We start from the raw sequence: 24,808 nt of genomic DNA, 5'->3' as shown, positions 1-24,808 counted from the left end.
GGAGCCAGGGTGGCGGGGTGTGTCCGGCGCCTGTGTGCGGTAAGGGGGGGAGCCACAAACAGGAGGGGCCCCCCCAACACAAAAAAAAAAAAAAAAAAAAAAAAAAGTACCTGAACAGGGAATTCCCTGGAGGTCCAGTGGTTAGGACTCCACGCTCTCACTGCCAAGGGCCCGGGTTTAATCCCTCGTCAGGGAACTAAGATCCCACAAGCTGCGCGGCGTGGCCAAAACAAGCTAGGGCTCTATTAGTTCCTGGTCATCCACTCATCAGTTTTTCCACTCAACCATTACTGATCACCTACTGTGTGCCTGGCACTGTGCTCGTGCTAAGTTTACCGAGATGTGCAAGACCCAGTGCTGGCCTTTCCCTTCAAGGATCCCCCAGTCTGGTGTGAAGCAGTCACCTGAACAGTTAGGATACAATTTGGCCTGATGGAGGTGCCCACAAGGGATATAGGAAAGGGGGAACCAGGTTCTGCTCAGGCGGGGTCAGAAAGCGCTTTCTGGGAGACATGAGTCTAAGGGTCCTGAAGGGTAACTAGGAGTTAGCAAAGGCAGGGTTGGTGAGGGCATGCTGGGCAGAGGGGCAGCAGGAGCCAGCTGGTGGAGGTGAGAAGCGACAGGCAGTTTGGTGTTGCTGGAGCCTTGATGAGAGGCAGTGGGCACCAGCAGAGGCTGGAGAGGGGCTCAAGGGCCTATGACAGAGGTTTGATGTCTTTACCTGGGGGTGGGAGTGGGACTGGGGCAGATTTGGGTGGTTAAGCAGAGAATTGACATGGTTAGATTTTAGCTAAATAGCTCTGCCTGCTGTGTGGACTGTGGGTGGGGGCAGAATCTGTCTTTTTTTGGGGGGGGGCGTGTTGTGCTGCGTGGCTTGCAGGATCTTAGTTCCCCGAACTGGGCCCTTGGCAGTAAAAACATGGAGTCCTAACCACTGGACTGCCAAGGAATTCCCAGAATCTCTTTTCACAAGATCTCTTGGGATTGGGCTGAATGCCCAGCCCAGGGCCTGCAGGTGTACAAGATGGCCTTGGGAATAATCATCCCAGCCCAGTCTTAGTGAGTGCTGCCACAAGCCGGGCAGTGTTCTATGTGCTCCAAGTAGAGTAACTACTTCACCCTCCCGAGAACCCTGTGATGAGGATGGTATTCTTATCACCCCCCACTATGCCCACGAGGTGACTGGGCACAGAGAGGTTAACTTATGTGTCCCAGCTGCACATTCCAGTGCAGGCTGCCTGGCTCCAGGATCAGCCTGTAATCACTCTCTATCTTGCCTCCTCCGGGTCCACTGTCCTCTGGAAGGCTCTCACAGAGGCAGAATATTGTATTGGCATCCTGCTTCAAGTTTATGAAATCTTTCACATGAATGACCTCATTCCACCATGCAACAGTAGCTTCTGTGAGTAGGTATTATTACTCATAGCTAAGAAAACCAACCAAAGTGATTTGTTAAAGGTTAGGATTTAGGTGGCAGAGACCCAGACGTGTGTCTTCTGACCCCGAGTCTAGTGTCGGGTCTCACGTTCATTGTCAGTTGATGCCGCGGTCAGCCTCCCGGTCAGCCTCCCGGTCAACATGCCATGTGGTTCAAAGGCCAGGGCATTTTCCACTCCTACCCAACTGTCTCCTGTCGAGGAAAATGTTTTTCTGAACTGGGTAAGAGAGTCATAGAGAAGTGTGTTGCTGGCATCAATTCCCTCTGATTGGGCAATAGCTTCCGCCATCTGGACCAGGTGACGTCAGCCGTCTGGATTTCCGCCAGTGTTCTCCCACCCAGGAAACTGACTTCCGGCCAGGCTCCCAGCCGTCTCTGGCCTCCTCGAAAGGCAGACCTTTCAGTTTGCAAGGTGAGAGACTTTAAATTAGATCTCAGGGAGGGTTTTGCTATAGGGAAGGAGGTAAAAATGGGGAAGAGGAGTTCAGAGGACACTGGCTAGGAATGAGCAGGAGCCCCTCTGTGTGGGGTCTGGGGTCTTTCTTGGAGCAAGATGGGGAGGATCCAGGGCTACGACTGGGAGATTTTTTTTGCTTCTTTTTTTGTTAGAGTCACTAGTTTGTTGTAGTTTTTAGATTTCACATGTGATATCGTACAGTATTTGTCTTTCTCTGTCTGACTTATTTCACTTAGCATAATGCCCTCCAAGTCCATCCATGTTGCTGTAAATGGCAAAATTTCACTCTTTTTATGCCTGAGTAATATTCCATTGCATATATATACCATATCTTCTTTATCCATTCATCTGTTGATGGACACTTAGGTTGCTTCCATATCTTGGCATCTTTTCACTTTCTTTCTTTCTTTTTTTAAATATTTACTTGTTTATTTATTTATTTATTTGGCTATGTTGCAGCATGCGGGATCTTTGCTGCCATGTGTGGGATCTTCATTGCAGCATGCGGGATCTTTAGTTGTGGCATGTGGGATCTTTAGTTGTGGCATGCAGGATCTAGGTCCCTGACCAGGGATTGAACCTGGGCCCCCTGAAATGGGACCATGGAGTCTCAACCACTGGACCACCAGGGAGGTCCCTCTTTTCACTTTCTTGATGGTATCCTTCGAAGCACAAAAGTTTTAAATTTTGATGAAGTCCAATTTATCTATTTTTTCTTTTGTTACTTGTGCATTTGGTTTCATAGCCAAGAAACCATTACCTAATCCACAGTCACAAAGATTTGAGCCTGTTTTCTTCCAGGAACTTAATAGATTTGGTTTCACATGTAGGTCTTTCACCCATTCTGAGTTAATTTTCTTATATGGTGTGAGATAGGGATCCAACTTCATTCTTTTGCATGTGGATATCCAGTTGTCCCAGCATTAGTATGCCTTTTGTGTTTTGTTTTGTTTTGTTTGGCCGAGCTGCGTGGCTTGTGGGATCTTAATTCCCTGACCAGGGATTGAATCTGCCCTCGGCAGTGAGAGCACAGAGTCCTAACCACTGGACAGCCAGGGAATTCCCACTATGCCTTTTTACAGTTGAATAAATTGCAAGGTCCGTGAGAAAAAGGACAGTGCCTGGTTTTGGCCACCATTGTCTCCTCAGGATTCACTTAACCCCATACCTGATACATACAAGATGCTCAATAAATAATAGGCTGAGTGAATAAATATATGAGTGATGGAATCTCAGGGAGGTTAAATAACTTGTATAGGTCAGTCAGCTGGAAAGTGGCCACACATTGTTCAAACCCAAGGCTTTTCATTCATTTCAAATGAAGCGATTTCGTGTGTCTAAATTTCTGAAACTTTCTCAGGTTACCAAAAGCTCTTTATCACAAGAAACCAGATTTTCTCAAAGTTTCCTTTGCCGCCTCTCCCTGTAGCATTCCAATAATTCCACTGTTTGTGAGCAGCCAAACTTCTCAAATCTAGCAAGCCTCATGTCCCTTCTGCCTCTGCCTCCCTTCCCCCAACCACAGAACCAAAGACTCCACTTCCTTCTACAGTCGTTTTTCTAGATATCTAACTACAGCCTCCTGCTGCACAATGTTAACATAAATCCTCATGAGTGATTGGTTAACTGTATATTATGGGACCTGGACCTGCTTTGATGTGGGAGGCATGTTGGGTGAGCGGGAAGCTTTGAGTGCTCTGGACTGTGTGAAGCACAGCCTTAGGGAAGCCCAGTGTCCTTTCTCTGGTCCTGACATGGCGCCCCCTTTGTGGAATGCGGTTTCTGATTCTGGGTGTAGCTTGCCGTCTTAGAGGAGAATGAAGCCAGGCAGCATAAGCACCAGTTATGGAACATTTAGATGGACTCACATCTTTTGGGATGGGGACAAGGGAGAGCCCAAAAGAGAGAGAAAGAGCTGTGCCCTTCAAAGTTTCCGAAGTTTAGCTCTAAACTGGGATGAGAGTTGGGTTGAATTACCAGCCCCCACCCTGACAGTGCTGAGTTTGAGCTCCCCCTGTTGGACCCTTTGAAAAATAATTATTTGAACTAGTACAGGAAAAATTAAGACAAAGATGGGAGGGGCAAAAGAAAGAACATTTATCGAGACTTGCTATATATTAAGCATTTTACTTAGGCATTTCATTTCACCCTCAAAGCAATCCTACAGGTAGGTTTTATCAATCCTAATTTGCAGAGTTGGAAGCTGAAACTTGCCCAACGTCACACAAGGATTCGAACCCAGAGGTCTCTTGAATCCCTAAAGTCATACTCTATCCAGGGCTCTGAGCCAAGGGAGCCAGTGGGTAGAAATGGCACGTGAGGGCCCCTCTCTGCCTTCATTTCACTTTGTCAGGACATCTTAGGGGCCCAGAGACGCTCTGGGAATCCTCCTGAATTGGTGGTATGCTGGAGCCAGCTCAGACTGGCTAGTGAGAGTAATTGTTAAATATTTAGGAATTTTCCAAGCTGGTTGTGAAACTGTTGGTAGTTGGAAATCAGTCATGGTAGGAGGAAGCGTTTACACTGTGGAAACTGGTAACCCCTACAAATCAGGGATGTTCCCCCTACCCCAAGCCCGCCATACAGATTTACCAGCACACTACTGTAACCGACCTCTCCTCTCGCTAACAGAGCATTAACTTTGAGGCCCAGACTGAGGGCTGAGGACAAAAGGGTCTACCCTCAGTGGTCATAAATTTCAGCGGCAGACTGAGGAAGGATTGAGGATGGGTTGGGAAATGAGGAAGTGTGGGCTCATGGGAGAGAGAAATGAGGCTGTAGAATATTGGTTATTCACATGTGGGCAAAGTACCACTTTTTTTTTTAACTGAAACTGTAACTTTACTTTTATTTATTTATTTTTTATTCATTATACTTTTAAAAAATGAAGTATAATTGACTTACAACATGAAATTAATTTCAGGTGAACCAACATAGGGATTCAATATTTTTTTTTTTTTTGCGGTACACGGGCCTCTCACTGTTGTGGCCTCTCCCATTATGGAGCAAAGACTCCGGATGCGCAGGCTCAGTGGCCATGGCTCACGGGTCCAGCCGCTCCGCAGCATGTGGGATCCCTCCGGATCGGGGCACAAACCCGCGTCCCCTGCATCGGCAGGCGGACTGTCAACCACTGCGCCACCAGGGAAGCCCGGGATTCAATATTTTTATACATTACAAAATAATCACCACAAAGTACCACTGTTTATAGTCACATGGATTTGGGGGGAAGGGTTGTAGTTTGTCATTAAGAGTCGTTTTCTTTCAGAGCAGTGGAAGAGGAGATGTATTTCATCCAGAAACTAGAAAAGTGCCCTGGATTGAGAGTGGGGGGCTCTACACAACACAGAGGAGGGGAGATCTCTTCTGTGGAAGGAAAGATGACTTTGAGCCTTGAGATGAGGCCTTGGGTAGGATGCAATTGATGGACTATATTCCTGACCATGAGACTACAGTGGGATCATTTTGCCTGCCCAGCAGTGACCTTCCTCTGGCAGGCCCCCCAGATTACCAGGGTTACAGAGATCTGTGATGAGCAGAATATCACTAAGCACCAGGGAACTGTATCTCCAGCGCCCGCTCTGGGTGCTTTGGGCTTCTATTTGAGGACTCTCTCTTTGTGAGGGCTGGAGTCAGGGGACTTCCTCAGCTGGTTCAGATGCTGCAAAGAAACAGCCACCTCCTGTAATAAGATGAGGTACATCCTCTGAGGGGAGGCAGTGGAAGGGAGCATCTCCATAGGGAGAGGAAGGGACTTCCCAGCCCTGCCACATCCCAGAGGTCCCCTTGTCCCTGTCCCTTTATATGCTTATGAACAACCACAGCTGAAGTCATCAGCACTGCAGAGAACTGAAACAATTAAATAGGACTCCCCTAAAGGCTTAGAGTTAAGTAAGAGAAGGGAAAGCAAAGAACTGAGCAGAAGGTAACCCGATAATCTGGTTGACAAGACAGATGCAGCTGATTTATCTTCAGTCCACAGCCGATGGCAGGGATTGCTCCTGACTTGCTGCCTCCCTCTCAAAGACATTCCCTGAGTCTTGAGAGAAACATGGAAGTTCCCACCCCTGCCTGCTCAAGTCTCCCTTTCTGCGTTCCACGTCCCACCCTGAGGCCCCCCTCACCTATGCCTGCCTGATGCCAGAATGTCTATCTCTTTTAGAGACGACGTTACTGCCAGGTGTGTGACCTGATCCTACAGAGCACAGAAAGCACGGTCTCCAGGTAATCCCCACATAGCCGGGGTGGAGTGAGGGTGTAGTCATTCCTTCCAGGTGTTGTTGACTCTCTTGAGGTCCAACCCAAGACTAGAGATTGTGGTCAAAGGGACACCCAGATTGGATGGGTGTGCACGGGGCAAGAGCTGTGAGACTGATGTGACAGTGAGGATTAATTAGTCCTTTCTGCAGGAAAGACTTCCACCTGCTGGTACAGCTCCCAGGCAAGGCGGGCCTGGGCAGACCTCACTGGCAAGGTGGACACCGGAAAGGATGTGCATTGGGAGGGAGACTACTAGTTTCTGTTAAGGAGAGGTTGGCACCCATGGAAACTGACAGTCAGCTAACTATTGGCTGGTGCACCACCTTCCCTAACCTCTGAGAGAGCCTGCTCCCACCGCTTGTTCACATCCGTTCATTCAACAAATATTTACTAAGTTTCTCTTAGGTGCCCGGTGCTACTGGATAGAGCAGGAACAGGACAGCCATCTCGCCCCCATGGAGGTCACAGGACAGAGGGATGAAAGACAGTAAACAAGTAATTAAAGGGAGACAGGTGTTATGAAGGAAAAGTCCAGGAAAAGTATAATGAGGTACCTAATTAAGTCTGGGGCGACAAGGGATGCCTACTGAAGAGGATATCATTTAAGATATACCTGAGGAATTAGTAGGACTGAAAATGGAAGCTCCATGAGGGCAGGGACCATGCCTGGCTTGTGTACTAGTGCCCGTGTCTGGCATGGAATAGGCATGGATAGCTTTGGTTGAGAGGATGAAGGAATCTAACTGAATAAAGGGAGTTTGTGTGTGTGTGTGTGTGTGTGTGTGTGTGTGTGTGTCTATGTGTAGTTAACCCTGCTTTAGCTCAGCTTAGTAAACAGCTTTTATAAAACTGCTGACGCTCTGTCTGATTAATGATAGGTCAGAGAGGGATACTAAGGAGATGTGCACCATTAGAGGCAACTTAGTAATAGAACAAGCCCTGACATAGATTCCTTGCCACTTGAGTTTGAACCCTGAGTCTACCACTTACTAGCTATGACAACATGAGCTAGTTGCCCGCCACTCTGGTGCCTTGTTTTATGTAAGTTCTATCTTCCAGCATTGTGAGGATAAAAGACAATGTATATGAATTGGAACGTTATAGTATATTATAACATTAATACTATATAACTGTTACTATAGTATAACTATTATAGATATTATACTATAGATCATATATAGTATATTATATATTTTATAGTATATATTTTATATATAGTATGGTATAATGACAACTATTAACATAATTAATAACTATAATACTTGGTAGTCACTGTTATTATTTATATATACCAAGCTCATATCCAAAGGGACTTTGACAGTTATGAGACATAAACATGATAAATCTGGATATCGTTAAACAAGAGTAAAATGATAAATCAAGTAGGAAGGGAAGGGAGGAGGGGTATGCAGTGCTAGATAATATCTGTGTAGAAAGAGGATGAGCCCTTGGAAGATAAATCAGAAGCCTTTCCTACTGGGGAGGGGCTGCTACGCTAGGCATGCTGGCTGCTTCACCAACCTCCCTCCCCACAAGACAATCTTGTTTCAGGGAGTTCAGAATTTTTCAACCTCCAAGGCACATTTGTAGCAAGTTTTGGGTGAGGGATACTGAAATGAAAGGGAGATTGATGCGTATTCAGCCATTGGCCATGCTTCCAGAAAGGAGAGCAGACCCTTTTGGCCTTTACAGAGATCTTTGTGTAGCTCCAAATTAGATGATACATAAGTACTTTATCCAGATTTTCTGGGACTTTCTTAATCATATTTACGTGGAGAGGCTGCTGCTTCCTGCTATATTCTCTTACCACAAGTTAACCACTGTTCTTACTTTCACTTTGTATCTTACTCTGTGAGAAATTTTTGAGCTGCCTGAAAACATTTCCTGAAATGGTTTCTCAAGTCTCTTTTCAAAAAGCTGCATTTATTGTGGATTAAGAAAGCTGAACTGCCATCAAGATCAAAACACCCACCTTTAATTTACCACAAATTACAATTCCTAAAAACCATTACTTTCCCACAACTCTTCACATTTTCATTGCGGCCATCACCAGTGTTAATGACTGGATTTTTCTTGCGGGGTGGCGGGGAGGCAATTGATGCAAAGAAACAAAGTTTTTTGTTTTGTTTTTGTTTTTCTATTTTGTTTGTTTGGTTTTTGGCCGCACCTCGCAGCATGTGGGATCTTAGTTCCCCAGCCAGGGATTGAACCCGGGTCCCTGGCAGTGAGAGCGCCAAGTCCTAACCACTGGACTGCCAGGGAATTCCCAGAAACCGAGTTTTTAGAACAGTTTTTTTTCTGGTAGGTTTCTGCCTACTCGACCGCTTGCTGAGAAACACAAAGCTGCTTTGGCTGGGTGGTCAGCTCTCATCTCCCACCCCCAGCTGGGCAGCACCATTCTTGCCTGTGCCTCAGCAAAACTGTGTGTTCCCACACATCAGGGGTCTTCACCGACAACTGAAGCAGCCGGAATGTCAGATTTGCAGATGCCACATGTTTACTGTGCCGAATATCCATATCGAGGAAACACAAACAAGTAATAAAGCCAAGTGCTGCATTATTGCTTCATTGATTCACTGAAATAATTCTAGACATGATTAGTTGTATTATAGCTACAGAGTTAAGCCCTATTGTTAATTATGTTTTGGGGGGACAACTTAATAGGAACACAATTCAAATGTTGCTCCTTCACTGAGGACAGACAGAACCCATGCAACATAGTGGGCATCTTTGCCTCTTGTGTAAATTCCTCTCCCTTTTCTGTCATTATCATTATGTCATTATTGAATCTTCAGGGCATGACCCTTGTTAGGAAATGATGGAAAAAAAGGCAATGGCTCTATAATCACCGATTACATTGTGACTTCTTGCATGTAAATGCACCCAACTTTCGGTCTCATTTACTTATGATAAAACTGTAAGAGGTCCAACAGCCTTTGTTCAGCTGGATTTCCTGGAAAAGGATCCAAAATAGTGGATGGCCAGATGACTCGCTGTGAAGGGAGCAATGGCTTTCCATTGCTTACGTCAAAGACAAAGCCCTGACTGGAAGAGCTTGGCATTTTTTCGACATTTTTTGCAAAGATGACAAATTTCTTTAGATAGGCCTCTGTTTAAACATTGCATGGAAGAAGCTTTGTTGATTGTGTCATGGAGGTCTTTCGCCCTCCAGTGACCTCAGACCCCCCAAGTTGAACTGAGACTGCCCCTTCAGCATCTTTGCTACACGTATGAAACTGCAGCTATTCCATATAAATGCCAGTTGTTGAAATAGGAAATAGGCAAGAGATGTATGTGTTCCTGAGAAGAGGGAGTGAGGTTGCCCTTGAGAGCAGGAGGTTGAGAGCATTACCTAGTAGGTTTTTGAGCATATGAAAAGGGATGATGTATGAAAAGGACCTAGCCCAGAGTTGCCGTATGATCCAGCAATCCCACTGCTGGCCATATATCCAGACAAAACTATAATTTGCAAACATACATGCACGCTAGTGTTCACAGTGGCACTATTTACAATAGCCAAGACATGGAAACAACCTAAATGTCCATCGACAGAGGAATGGATAAAGACGATGTGGTATATGTACACAATGGAATATTACTCAGCCGTAAGAAAGAATGAAATAATGCCATTTGCAGTAACATGGATGAACCTAGAGATTATCATACTAAGCAAAGTGAGTCAGAAAGAGAAAGACAAAAACCATATGATATCACTTATATTTGGAATCTAAAATATGACACAAATGACTATCTACGAGACAGAAACAGACTCACAGATATAGAGAACAGACTTGTGGTTGCCAGGGGTTGGGGGGAGGGAGAGGGAAGGATTGGGAGTTTGGGATTAGCAGAAGCAAACTATTATATATAGGATGGATAAACAACAAGGTTCTACTGTATAGCACAAGGAACTATATTCAATATCCTGTGATAAACCAGAATGGAAAAGAATATGAAAAAGAATATATATATATTCAGTTGTATATATATCACTGAATCACATTGCTGTACAGAAGAAATTAACACAAGATTATAAATCAACTATACTTCAATAAAATTTTTTAAAAAAGAGAAAAGGACCTAGCCCAGCACATGGCAGGTATTAAGAACTCAATAAATATAAAATTATTATTATCTACTTAGCAGTTATAGCACTGTTGGCTTCATGTGTCAGCAACACTTCCTGACTTGTTCATTTCTTGCCCTTCTTGGGGTCCTTTTGTTTATCTTAAAAGTCCTTCTCTCCCTTGAAATAATGATTGTCCTCTCCACATCGCATCTAGGGTTAAAGAGCTCGGAGCTGAAGGACCTCAAGTGTAGGTGTAGTAATAGATAGGGATAATGGCTAATTCCCAGGTCTTTTGACTTAAGAACATTCAGGCCCTGCGGACAGGGTTTACCTTTTTCGAAATGGAATCCCGTACTGCATAGTTTCCAGTTACTCCCGTCCGTGGTGTGGCTGGTGGTGGAATCTGATGGAGCATCACAACCACCTCCCTTTCCAAATTGCAGTCCCAGTCGGGATCAGGGACATCAACTCACTGCACACAAGCAGAACTCGTTCATTTGGCACATCCTGAATGAGGCCAAAAGCTGTGCTCCAGATGGGCAAGAGCCTGAATGAGAAGCACCTCAAGAAAATCGCCTGCCTGGAGCCTCATTCTGAGTAGTTGAATGTTCTATCCTCTGCGGTGGGTTGGCCTGGGAGCAGGGGAGTCTTCGGGGCTGGGAGAGAATGGGAGAGGTGGCCTTGTTCGTTAGACTCTTCTTCTGACACATAAACAGCCAATTGGAGGAGTTGTCCCAACCCCGTGGTTCTGAGCTCTGAAGTGGTTTTTACTTATAATAGCAGCAATGCCCAGGCTCATGCCAGTGGGAAAATAGCCTGGAATCTAGGAGCCTCAGATTTTTTTTTTCAGATTCCCTCAAATGTCTCATATCCTTTTTATGAGTTTACTTTTTCTGAATCAGGATTAAAATAAAGTCCATACATTATATTGGTCGATATTTTTTCTTATGTTTCTTTTAACATGTAGGTTCTCTTTCCAATTCCACTTTTTTTTCCCCCTTGAAATGTATTTGTTGAGGAAACTGTGTGTGCGCATGTGTGTAGGACGTGGTTTCCTGTAGAGTTTCCCACAGTCTGGTTTTGGTTGATTATATGCTTGAGGTACTATGTAACACTCTCCTCTGTCCAACGAATTCCCTGTAAATTGGTAATTTCATTGGTAATTTCCTGGTTCAGTGTTTATATTTGCAGGACTCCTTCTCAGAGAGTGCTGTGAACTTCCAACAGAATGTGCATAATGTCTGCTTGTCTCTCTTTTGGTGATGTTATCAGTCCTTAATCATTATTGACTAATCCATGATTTCATTAGGGGTTGCAAAATGGTGATATTGAAATTCTATCATTCTGCTCATTTACTACTGGATTACTTCTGTAAGAGAAATTCCCTCATCAACCACATGGTCAGGTATGGTTCCTACAGGAAAGGCAGGATAAATGTTGCTTTCTCTTTATTAGCAGTCTTCAAATTATTGAGTTTGCTACCTAGAACCCTCCAAAAATGACCAATTAAAAAAATCATTATAAAGTCACGGGTTTAAACATATTTGATGTACTTTAGTTCACTGTAGTCCATTGTAGTTATTATTCTTATGAATGTTTAAATTGTCCCATCTTTGGCAACATCACCTCCTTTTGATGTAGTCTTAAGAGATTTTGATAGTCTTTGAATTTCTGATATGACAAGATATCCAAGCACACCTTGTACATTTCCTTTTCCAGGCTGAGAACCAAACATTTCTTCAAGGTTTCTATTGATCGGAATGCCAATTAGAGACTATAGTCAGGGTGCTAGAGATGTTCATTGCTACTGGGTTGGTCCTTGTTTCTACAGCCTTCTAATGGAAAGGAATATATACACATATATTTAAAGATATCATCCTTTGTTTATACTAATACTTTCAATTCCAAATAGAGACTCTCAGTGTTTTATGTAACTTCATATATCTTACATCTGTTCTTTCTCCCAACCAAATATCTCAGTCCCCAAACACACCAACATCTGCTTTATCTCTCAGTACTGTCACAATTAATTGATTACGTATATCTCACTATGGATATACAGTCAAATTACTGTGGTTTAAAGTACGCGGGCCTCTCACTATTGTGGCCTCTCCCGCTGCGGAGCACAGGCTCCAGACGCGCAGGCTCAGTGGCCATGGCTCACGGGCCCAGCCGCTCCGCGGCATGTGGGATCTTCCCGGACCAGGGCACGAACCCGTGTCCCCTGCATCGGCAGGCGGACTCTCAACCACTGCGCCACCAGGGAAGCCCCTACCTAAATTATTTAGGCAGTTAAGGGAGATGTAAAAAGCTGTTCCCAAGCCTGCTGGATCCTGATTGCCTTCAGCTCAATGGTCCATATGCCAAAGTGGCACATTTTGGGGTGGGCTATTTTGCTCCCCTTCAAGTTGTTGGTTCTTTTCCCTCTGCTTTTAGAAGCTCTTTATACATTAAGTATGTTAGCCATTCGTATGTGATATGTTTGTCATTTTACTTTGCTTATGATAATGTTTTCTCTTGTAAAAGTTTTTGCTTTTAGATTTTTATGTGGTCAAATGTATCAATCTTTTCCCTCAATGGTAGCTGGACTTTCAGTCATAGCTATGAAAGTATTCTCCACTCCCAAGTAATAGCGAGATTCACTCATTCCGCCCCACCCCCCATACTTATATGGTTTCACTTAAAAAAAATTCTATATGGAATTTATCCTTTTGTATGATAAATGGACACAATTTTTTTGTTCATATAGAGTTTCAAATCTGATATTATTAGCTCCTTCCCCCAGCCTCCCTTCAGCTTGTCTTTTCCTGGACATTTTATTCTTTTCGAGGTTTTCCAAAACTGGACATGGATCAAAATAAACGTCTGTTCAACTCCCTGCATTTGTTTTCATTTTGCTGTCTGTTTTTCTTTCCTGGACTCTGTGATTTCTGCACAGTGTTTTTCCAGCAATTCAAGGAAGTTATGACCTTTCAGGCTTCAGGAAGAGTGGACTAAAGACCTGTCCAGTGAGTGATTCAAGCTGGAGCAGGTTGTGCAGACACCCAGGAGGGGCTCCTCTGCTTGGGGGTGGGGTAGAAAATGGCTTCATGGAGTGGGGGGTGGGTGGAGGGGTGCTTGCAGGTGTGAAGCACGTGGTAGCTCAGTTTTTTTTTTTTTTAAATTTATTTATTTATGGCTGTGTTGGGTCTTCATTTCTGTGCGAGGGCTTTCTCCTGTTGTGGCAAGCGGGGGCCACTCTTCATCGCGGTGCGCGGGCGTCTCATTATCGCGGCCTCTCTTGTTGCGGAGCACAGGCTCCAGACGCGCAGGCTCAGTAGTTGTGGCTCACGGGCCTCATTGCTCCGCGGCATGTGGGATCTTCCCAGACCGGGCTCGAACCCGTGTCCCCTGCATTGGCAGGCAGACTCTCAACCACTGCGCCACCAGGGAAGCCCGGTAGCTCAGTGTTTGTTGATGATCCATGTTTCTTGTTTCCACCATCTTTAGTCTTTTCTTTTCCACCTCCCTCGCTTCCTTACGTACTTTCAGACAGCTCCTTGCTTTCCCCCTACTTTTCTTTCCAACAGCTTCGTACCCCAACCATTCAGCATACAAGAGGGTGCAAACTGATGGACTGCTGCCTGAATATCTGCAGAAACATGTAATTTGCTAACAGAATGTTTATAAAAACTGTTGAATGCATTCCAAACATTTTTAAAATGGGAGATTGCACATAAAAATCCAGATTTCTAGATTTTCAAAATTCAGACTATCTGGTATCAAGGGGCCCACAGTCATTGCTGGTAACAATGGAGCTGGATGGTAGCTGTCCCTCTCAGGTCACTAGAGTCTACTCGGTCGGTGTCCCCTGGCTTCCCTAACACTGGGGAAATGTCAACTGGCATTTATTATTTAGCCTGAGCAGCTGTTTTTCCTCTAGTAGAAAAATTTTAGTCCCTACCCACATGTTTACTCCAAAGCTGGAAAACAAAGAAACAGCAAGAGCTTTGGTTTTCTCACCCCCAGCAATGCTATGATGTCATTCACATTTCCTGCTCCGACCCCGTGGGGGCTGAGTTTACAACTTTTGCTAGAGACAAAGGCTCAGGTCTCCCTCCCGCTTTCTCTCCCTCTCACCCCTTCTTTCTCCCTCCTCCCACCTTTTGTTCATATGAAGATTAGTATTTAATGAACTGCTGTAAGGTTAAATAACTTCAGGACCACTACTGAAACTGTTCCAATCCTCAGTCTTCAGAAACGGTCTGTGGAAAGTCATCGCATTTTTGCAATAGTATTTCGTGTGTGTAAGTAGAAGATGAGAGAAGTTACTTTATCAAGAATCTATCTGGCACAACACTGTAAATCAAGTATACTTCAATTAAAAAAAAAAAGAATCTATCACTTGTCTTGCTGTTTGTGTCATCAGCTAACAACCTATTCATATGGATGAAATCTGAGAAACTCACGGAGCCTGGCCAAACACAGCTTTCTTTTAGGGTCATTATCGGCTGGGGGATGGCATTCAGAGGGTAGTATTAGAAACCTGAAAAACAGTGACATAAACGAATTAAGGGTTCAATTTTTCTGCATTTAAAATAACTCTCAAGGTGAGAACAGGGCTCCTAATGGGAACCTGGCTCCCTCTAGCCTCCTGAGCCATCATCTATAGGGCTGACTCTGTCCTGCATCTAGTTCCTCATTTCTTAATTTATTTTCCTCCTTGACACTTACCACATTCTGACATACTATGTATCTATTTGTTTATGATCTGTAAGCTCCTTGAGCATAGGGGTCATTGTCTGTTTTCTTCACCCTGAAACCCCAGCATGGAGAATAGCATGTATTTGTTGAGTAAATGAATCAGTACTCTCAGGGTGACTGCTAGAACTCAGACTACCACGTTTATGTTTCTGGCAGGAAGAAGTGGGATAGTGAAGGAGAAAAGGGGACCCAAGACCAGAGAGTTGGCTTCAGAAAAGAACTCTTCTGCAAGTCCACTTAGTGACTTAGGCTGACACCCCCTTGGCCAGAACTGTGTCATGCCGTCACTCCTACCTGGACAGGACATTGAGAAAAAAAAATTTGTTTAAAGCAGAGGAATATGGATAAGCGAAATAAAACTGGAGTTCTGTTAGAAGGAGGAATGGGAGAATGCATATCAGGTCTCTGCAAGCTGCCCTCTCTGAATGCCTGGGGCTCCAGAGATCACGGGGCTCTTCACCGTGACCCTAGGCCCTGGACTTTCTACTTTATTTACTCTTATGAGTAACATCAGCTTCCTTGAACTTCACCACACTGTGATTCCTTAATTCTATACTTACTGATTATTTGTTGGGTTTCTAAGACGTAATTACACATAATTCCAGGAACTGTGAGTAGTAAGAACCCCCTCCCCCAAATCTGTCAACTATTCTATTTTTTAGGCACCATTATTCTTACTGAAACATTCAGTGGCTTAAGCTCTACCCTACAGGTCCCTGACTGCATATGTGCGCACAAGTGCGCATGTGTGCCTGTGTGTGTACATGAACCTGTGTCCACACATCACAAAAAAGAAGAGGGTGGCAGCCTCTCCACACCCCTTCCTCCTCCCTTCCGAGGCTGCCAATGTCTGGAACTGAAAATGCTTTCATGTGTAGAATGCAGGCTTATGTACCCCAACAGGTAACTGGAGGAGCAGGGAGAGTTGGCGCCTAGGGCCCTGCCTATGAGCTCACAAAGGTGATGAGGAGGGCTGAATTCCAGTTTGTGCTCAGCTCCCTTGGCCTCTCACCACAGCATAGTGCAAGGGCTGTTTGCCCAGAGGAAGGGGACTTTTTTTTCTAGTTTATGAAAAATGTGCTCTTCGTTGCCAAGCATGTATGCTTATCATCTGCTTGTGCCCAGAGGACGTGCCTTTTCCTATTTAATTCACTCAGAGGAGGAGTCTTTAAAATGCACCCAAAGGCTCCCTGTGGGCTGGCTTCAGCATCCTCTCCTGTATGGAGGTCAGTAGATTTCGCCCCTGCTTATTCTGAAAGCCAGAGATCTGTGACCACTGCCGTCCCCCACTTCCTTCTTTCCTCCATCTAGTCAATGTCGGACTACTGAATGAAAGTAATCTGAAGACAGACACATTCTATTCTCTTCAGACCAACACCTTCTATTAAAAAACCAGCTCCCCGTGTGCTGCCGTGAGTGAGATCCAGCCGAGCTCACATGCGGTACAGCCTATGCTGTGCTCCACTGAGTGGTGAGGAATATCCCAGCCTAGTTCACACTCATTTCCAAGTCACCTCTGCAGGTGTCTGACCTCAGCCTCCCTCATCTCAGTTCTATTTTAGAGAGTGGCATCTTCTGATGCTAGCACCAAACTGGGATGAGCTGTTTCTGGAGCCCCTGTGTACTAGCCACAACTTCCAACTTGGAGAACCTGTGAATGTATGAAATAATCTGATCGTAAAATGCTCAATAAATAAGGAAAGTACAGAATAGTTATAGAGCAGACTGGTTTTTAAAAAGTGACAGGTTAACCTGCGTATCAAATTAAGTCTCATAGAGAAGCTCGCTGTATAACAAAAACGTGAAGGTGGAGCTTCTCTGGGTGAAGAGGGTGAAGGAGATGAGCCCTCCCCACAGTGCATCCACCCAGATACTCGTAAGAGCCCCTCAGGTGCCTCTGTGGTTCTCCAAGGATCTGTTGAGCATGATTTGCAAATGTATAGGTAGTGGAAAGGACCCAGGCTTGGACTTAGGAAATGGCATGAGTTCTTGTTTTGTGGCCTAGGGCAAGTGAAACAGCCCAGTCTCTCATGTCAGCCTCATGTGACCCACGGGAACAGAACAAGTCATGCAGGAGCCCGAAGTTCAAATGGAGAATTACTCAGAAATGCCTCCTCCTCGTCTAGGTCTACTCGGAACGTCCTTTCTCAGCGGCCTCCTCCATCTCATCATCTGGCCGTGGATCTCGACATACTCTGGGAGGCAGAGCTGATTGCGCTTCAAACTCCATTATCCCCCTCTCCTCCAGCAATGGAACCTCAATCTGGTCTGGGCATCTGTCCTGTGGGAGTCTGATGACAACTCGAGTTGATCCCTGATGATTAGGCTGTCCGTTTAGTTGCATCTGTATATACTCTGGCGCTTGTGGGGTATGGAGTCCGAGGTAACGGGTGCCCAAGAATCTGCTGTGGGTTTTTGAAGCTGAGGAGGTGGGAGGAGGGGACGTGAGAGCGATTATGGGAAGAGGGAACTGAGAAAAGTAAGAACATTCAGTGCTTGTTTTGTGCTTCTGTACACTTTTGACCCTGGGGAATTTTAAAGGACTTTTTCTAACATTTATCTTAGACGGATGGAGTCATTTGATAAGTATCCCAGGCACTGTGTAGGGGTTGGGAATAAACAGTAAATGCTACGGAGTTCCAGCCTTCAGGGAGTTTTTTTGTTTGTTTCCGTTTTTAATTTCGTTTTATTTGGCCGCACTGCGCAGCATTTGGGATCTTGGTTCCCCGACCAGGGATCGAACCTGGGCCCCAGCAGTGAAAGCACCGAGTCCTAATCACTAGACCGCAGGGAATTCCCCTTCAAGGAGCTTTCTAAGTTTGTTTTTTAACCCCACAAGGACAAGGTGGAAAACCCAGGAAGGTGTTTTGACTGAGGCCCTAGAACACCCAATGCCCAGATGTGTGGACAGAGACACAACATCCAGCAAAAGCAGAATTCCTTTAGAACTCTGCTGATTGGGAGGAATTAGTCAAAATGGCAAACCTGCAGCGTAACATCCTGGCTCATTTCTTTCTTTTTCTTTTTTTTTTTTTAATTTTAGCTGCGCCACACGGTTTGCGGGATCTCAGATCCCTGACCAGGGATTGAACCTGGGCCATAGCAGTGAAAGCACCAGATCCTAACTGCTAGACCACCAGGGAACTCCCATTGGCTCATTTCTTATACAAAGGAAAACACAGAGGGTTTGCTGAAGACAGGAGGAGAAAGCAGCTTATTGGGAACAATGTTGCAAAAATGTAAATTGCTCCCTGGCAATTGCTAAGATCTTGATGACCTGATAAAATGGTGTATAAGGCAGAGCAAACACACCCTTGTGATGAAGCCAGAAATTTCATCCACAGTGAAGGATGCTACCAGAGGCAGTGCCAGTGTGGGTTGGGGAGGATCAAGATTGTTACCATGTATAAACAACAAGGTCCTACTGTATAACACAGGGAACTATATTCAATATCCTGTGATAAACCATAATGGAAAAGAATAAAAAAAGAATGTCTCTATGTGTATAACTGAGTCACTTTACTGTACAGCAGAGACTGCCACAACATTGTAAATCAACTATACTTCAACAACAACAACAACAAAAGACTGTTACTGAGTCCAAGCTCCTACTGCTTGCTGCACAACAGGCTAAGAAATCGAGAGATGAGTTGCTGGGGCAAGGAATAGCGACTTTATAAAAAAAGCCAGGGGCTTCCCGGGTGGCGCAGTGGTTGAGAGTCCGCCTGCCGATGCAGGGGACACGGGTTCGTGCCCCGGTCCGCGAAGATCCCACATGCCGCGGAGCGGCTGGGCCCGTGAGCCATGGCCGCTGAGCCTGCGCGTCAGGAGCCTGTGCTCCGCAAAGGGAGAGGCCACAACAGTGAGAGGCCTGCGTACCACACACACACAAAAAAAGAAAGCCAGCAGACCGAGAAGATGGCGGACTGGTGTCCCAAAGAACCACCTTACCAGAATTAGAATTCAGGCTTCTTTTATACTAAAAGGGGAGGGAGTTAAGTCCTGGTTCCAGCCAGACTTGGGGGGTGGAGTGGGGGGTAGGGAGGGTGGGGATGTGTTAACTTGTCCTTCCTGTAGCCCTTCACAGGTGGATCAGATCAGGATGTTTCCTATGAGCTAAACAAAGGTATTTTAAGGTATTTTAGCTTACCTGGGAGGCAGAGTTCCCAGAGATGGGCCATTGTGTATAATTTAAGCTCGTAGGCATAATTTAAGCTCGTAGGCAACATCCCTTTAGTGATTAACTTGTAAGAGAATACAAAGGTTCTTTCCTATTACAAGATTGGTGTCTGGAAAAATAGCTGGGAGGCTACTGAAACTGTCCCAGTGAGTGGTGATGAACGTTTGAATGAAGACAGCTGCCAAGGGCATGTGGGGACAGATAGGAGACAGATTTCCAGGCAGGAAGGACTGATGTAAGGGTGAAGGAGTGGAAGATGACTCTGGAGAGAATACCTAAGGCCTGTGTCCTTTCCTCACATACCATGTTGCCTTCCCATGGAATGGGGACCCCACCTCAGTCCAACTCTTCCACTTTATAACAAAATGAGGACTTTAAAACCCAGGAAATGGGGACTTCCCTGGTGGCGCAGTTGTTAAGAATCCACCTGCCAATGCAGGGGACATGTGTTCGATCCCTGGTCTGGGAAGATCCCACATGCCGCGGAGCAACTAAGCCCGTGTGCCACAACTACTGAGCCTGTGCTCTAGAGCCCATGAGCCACAACTACTAAGCCCGCGTGCCACAACTACTAAAGCCCGAGTGCCTAGAGTCCACGCTCCACAGCAAAGAGAAGCCACCTCGACGAGAAGCCCACTCGCGGCAACTAGAGAAAACCCACGCACAGCAACGAAGACCCAACGCAGCCAAAAATAAAAGAATTAAATAATTAATTAATTATTTAAAAACCCAGGAAATGGAAACCCTCATCTATGGCTGAACTGAAAGTTGGGGGAGGAGCCCAAGTAGAAGCCAAGTCTTCCTTTCCTGATCCTACCCCTTCCACAGGTGCACATTAGAGCCAGCCAGGTCCTTTCCACACACCTGTGCCTAGGCCACACCCCCTCCAGTGAATCAGAATCCCAGGGCTGGGACCATGAGCTATTCCAGGGCAGGGCACAAGTTTCTCTTCCTGCTGTGACCATGATAGCACGTTCTGCCTGGACCACACTTTTTCTCTGATTCATAACTGCATTACATAATTGCAATACATTACGTATTACTACCGATAATTGGAGAGGTGCTGAGTGCTTGGATAGAGAACTGTATGCAAACAAAATCCTTCATAGGCCCATTAGTGGTAATAAACTAGAACTAATTTGTAAACATCTCATTGCAACTGCAGGAGAGGGAAGACTTTGGAGGCTGCTCTCCAGTAAAAAAGGGTTAATGGACAATCAATCATTGTTCAGTCAGCAGTTACCAATCTATGTTTTGTAAAATTGATCATCTCTTTATGAGTTTATTTTAGTAAAAATAAAGAATATTTTTATAAATTTATTTATTTTTGGCTGCATTGGCTCTTCATTGTTGTGCACGGGCTTTCTCTTGTTGCGGAGCACAGGCTCTAGGTGCACGGGCTTCAGTAGCTGTAGTTCGCGGGCTCCAGAGCTCAGGCTCAGCACTTGTGGCACACGGGCCCAGATGCTCCGCGGCATGTGGGATCCTCCGGGACCAGGGCTCGAACCCGTGTCCCCTGCATTAGTAGGCAGATTCCCAACCACTGCGCCACCAGGGAAGTCCCAAGAATATTTTTAAAAAACAAAATCTTAAAATTAAAAAAAAATTGTGGTAAAATACACATAACATGAAATTTACCATCTTTACTATTTTTAAGTGTACAGTTCAGTAGTGTTAAGCACGTTCACATTGCTGTGTGACCATCACCACCATGCATCTCCAGAACTCTTTTCATCTTGCATGACTGAAGCTCTGTACCCATGAAACAACTCCCCATTCCCACTACCCCTAGCCCCTGGCAATCACCATCCTACTTTCTGTCTCTACAAATTTGCCTACTTCTTAGAGGTGGAATCTTACAGTATTTGTCTTTTTGTGGCAGCTTATTTCACAGAACGTAATATCCTCAAGGTTCATCCATGTTGTAGCATGTATTAGAATTTTGTTTTCTTTTAAGGCTGAATAATATTTCATTGTATATGTAGAGACCATGTTTTGTTTACTCATTCGTTCATTGATAGACACTTGGGTTGCTTTCACCTTTTAGCTATTGTGAATTGTGCTGCTATGAACATGGGTGTATAAATATCTCTTTGAAATTCTGCTTTCAGTTATTTTGGGTATATCCCCAAAAGTGGAATTGCTGGATCATATGGTAATTCTGTTTTTAATTTGTTAAGGAACCACCACACTCTTTTGCTCCACTACTTTACATTCCCACCAACAGCGCACAAGCGTTCTAATTGCTTCATATCCTCACCAACACTTATTTTCTGTTCTGATAGTAGCCATCCTAATGGTGAGGTGACATAAAACCTTTCTAAAACACAGGTTTGCTAATGATTTTGATCTCCCAAACCCTTAACTTTTCATAAAGTCCTAAGTTCCTTAATCACAATATTTTCATTCATGAATATTTTTAGGAAATGACCCCCCCCGGCTAGAGAAGGAATACTGTATAGTCATTTTATCAGTCTTTACTAACTAGAAAGGTAAAAATTTTAATTTATTTTAATTTTCTTTCATTATTAGTGAAGTTGAACTTTTCACTATAATTGTTAATTAGTTATAGATTCTCTGCTGTGAATTGTGTCTGAATTTCTTACATGGTACAATATAAAAATAGAAATAACTATTGAGTGCTTTCTATGTGCCAGCTAGTGTTCTAAGAGTTTTACATGTAGTAACTCAGTTAATCCTGACCCACCACCATGAGGCAGGTGCAATGATTAGTCTCATTTTATGGAGGAAACAGAAACACGGAGAGGTCAGTGAACTTATCCAAGGTCCTACCCAGGAAGTCTGGATTCAGAGCCTGTGCCCTTAAATACAAAATGGCCAATATTTTCCTAACCTATTTGATTTGTTTTCTATTAACTATAAAATTTTAAAAACATTTATCAGTCTGCTCCTTTCTTTTGTTGGCACTTTTTTTTTTTTTGGCCATGCCGCGTGGCTTGTGGGATTCCCCGACCAGGAATTGAACCTGTACCCTTTGCAATGAAAGCGCAGAGTCCTAACCACTGGATCGCCAGGGAATTCCCGGCACTTTTTTTTTTTTCTTTCAGCCAGGCTAGAACATCCTGTCCTTTTCAGATAATAGAAAAACAAAAATTTTTAATATATGTTTTACATATGTATGTATTTTCCAAACATTTATCTCAAACTATTTATTGAATTATATTTTTTGTCCCATTGTTTTGTGATGGTATCTTTCTACTGGTCTTTATTTCCTAACTGCTTGTTTTTTTAATGAACATTATATGTTCAATCATCGCTCTGAGGATGCTGAAGTCTCTTTCTGGTTTTCACATTCTTTTCACTTCACCTGGCATGAATCTGTCTCTGGAGAGTTGATGTTGCTGACTCCCTTCCTCAGTGTTAGTTTTTGTGTATTTTGGAATTTTAGTTTCCAGGTCATTTCCAGGTTTTCTATCTCTCTTCTCTGGTTCCTCACTCCTCCCTGTCCAGTGACTGAGCAGTTGCCCTCCTCGGAGCCCTGTCCAGAGTGAGGTCTTATATGGCAGCCAGGGCCCCTGCCCTGGCCTGACCCTGAGGATGACTCAGGTCCAGCCCCATGACAGAAGAGGCTGGGTTAAGGTCATGTGTTGTGCCGTTTGCTCCATAGGCCACAGTCCCAGGCAAAGTCAGCAGCAATTTATTTCAATCTATTTTCTTGAAGAAGGTGGGGAGAGGCCAGTCACAGCTCCTGGATTTTTTACCTGAATTGATGACTCTGTTCCCCCACCTCAAGCGGGCAATTCAATTCTTTCTCATCATTCAACAGGACTTGAATTAGCAGCTGCCTTTGACTGTATCCAGACTCCAAAAGGCCACAGCATCAGCCCTGTTCATCTTTTGCATTTATATTCAATTTTTGGGAATATCCATGGGGATATTCTCCACTTGTTGAATATGGATTTTGTATTTTCTCTAATAGTTTATCCACCATTGCTTTGTACGGGAAGCCTCAGGCTGTCTATTCTGTTTCACTCGTGTGCCTGTGTCTTTATGTACAAGCATTCATTGTAGCTCTCTGCTATGAGTTAGGAAGCCATTCTCACAAGTTCCTCCAATCACGTCCTGATAGATTTCTTGAGGCTGGATCAGGTAGGAGGCTCTACAGCCATTACCTGAGATGAGAGTGGAGGAAGTGCTACTGTCCCCCACCCAATGTGAGGGCGCATCAGAGGAGCCCTGGGGTAGCTGCTCTGGAACAGGAGGAAGGTTTCTCTTTGAGAGCTCCATGCCACCATGTCATCAGGGGTCTCAAGCCAGGGTAGATCCAGTACCAGGGAGTATATGAGAGCAAACATTGGTGGCTTGACATGGTCCCTAGATGGACAACCAGAAGTTTCAGCTGTGGTAGGATCCCTGCACAACATATTGGTGTATATGGTAGCCAGGATGCATCTGGGGCATTATGCACCATGTCCTTAGGACTCCATGAGTAATTCGTCCAACATTCCACACGCACCCCTGCCTGCAGGCAGGGCAAATACATGGCCCCAGCTCCTGCCCCCTCTCCTGCTGCACCAGAATATTTCTCAGTGCCATGGGCACGGTGATCTAAACACGGAGCTGCGTACAAAGTGGTGCCTCTTTTGCGATATAAACAGAACCAGGTCTGCGGCTTGAGTGCTCTCTTGGCTATGAATTCAGGGGTAGGGAGAAGCAGCCTCTGCCCCACCCAGAGGCCCTGGCTCCCTTTCCAAAGGCTCGGCCTGTGATCAGGCCCAGTGGGGCTGAGGAGCAGACACGGGCAGGCTTCCCTAGCACCAGACACACTGGGCTCCCCGCTTGGCCAGACCGTCTCCTGAGGTGCCCGTGCAAGTTTGCCCCAGAAACCCTTTCTTCCTGGGACGGGGTGTCACCTCAGGACAGAGAATGCCACGAGTCCTAACTTGGCCCTGCAGCAACTGAAGTCTGCCAATCCAGCCTGAGACAGCAGGTTGTGCTTGGGCTCTGGGCCTGAGCTGGGACTTGCAGCTCAGTGGGGAACCTCTGGGAGTGCCACCAGGGGGAGCCCTCTCTACATCTTGGGCGTCTGGGTCTGCGCTCAGCCTCCAGAATGTTGGTGTCTACACACATGACTTAGTTTACGGATTGAATCATGCCTCCATTTTCGCAATTTATGTAGTCAACCTCATCTCCTGCCACGGTTCAGGTTCTGTCTTGCTTCAGATGTAGTTATGTAACACTGTAGTCACAATCACAGTGTGGGGTTGGGGAGAAACGGGAGGGGTAATGTGTGTCTTCACTCCCCAGATGCCACTCTGTCCACCTCACCTGGCAACCAAGGTCCTGAGATTGTCCTGAAGCTTCAGAGGCCCAGGCAGCGGGCGGAGAGGGGCACAGAGGTGGCGTCTGTGTGTGGGGCGTCTAGATTGGCTGCACCGTCCTCCAGCGGGTACCTCCACTAGGATGGAGAGGCCGGGCTGCCAGCAAATCCTTCCTGTTCCCTTTGGGTGCTCTGGACATGGGAGGTGGGGCTGCAAGTGGTTCAAGGAGGCTCAGGGAAGACACTGCCGGGTGAGGAGAGAGTGTGGCCGCATCTGAGGAGGGCGGTGCTGACCAAGCTTCGGGTCCACAGGAGGGAGACTGAGGAGCGGGGTGAGGCAGAGAGGCTGAGGGGGAAAGGTGAGGCCAAGGGGGCCTTTC

At 45.4% G+C, this 24,808-nt stretch overlaps 2 long non-coding RNA genes across 2 annotated transcripts in view; one reads left to right on the top strand and one right to left on the bottom strand.

Annotated features, from left to right (window-relative positions):
- The window catches only part of LOC113616111 (uncharacterized), a 30,112-nt gene extending 11,649 nt beyond the window's left edge, over nt 1-18,463 (bottom strand). The window contains exon 1 of the long non-coding RNA XR_003431221.1: nt 14,673-18,463. This is a non-coding gene — a long non-coding RNA (uncharacterized LOC113616111). The remainder of the gene's footprint in view (nt 1-14,672) is intronic.
- Nucleotides 368-11,160, top strand: LOC113616112 (uncharacterized). The gene is made up of 3 exons (XR_003431222.1): nt 368-1,850; nt 6,058-6,119; nt 10,668-11,160. It is a non-coding gene; the product is annotated as an uncharacterized LOC113616112 (long non-coding RNA).
- Nucleotides 18,464-24,808: the final 6,345 nt, after the last annotated feature.

Source organism: Aethalodelphis obliquidens, unplaced genomic scaffold (genome assembly GCF_003676395.1).
Source record: "Aethalodelphis obliquidens isolate GAN/ISIS:26980383/991018 unplaced genomic scaffold, ASM367639v1 scaffold131, whole genome shotgun sequence".
NCBI classification, from domain to species: Eukaryota; Metazoa; Chordata; class Mammalia; order Artiodactyla; family Delphinidae; genus Aethalodelphis; species Aethalodelphis obliquidens.
The sequence above is the reverse complement of the archived record's forward strand: the minus strand, read 5'-3'. Positions and strand labels throughout refer to the sequence as shown.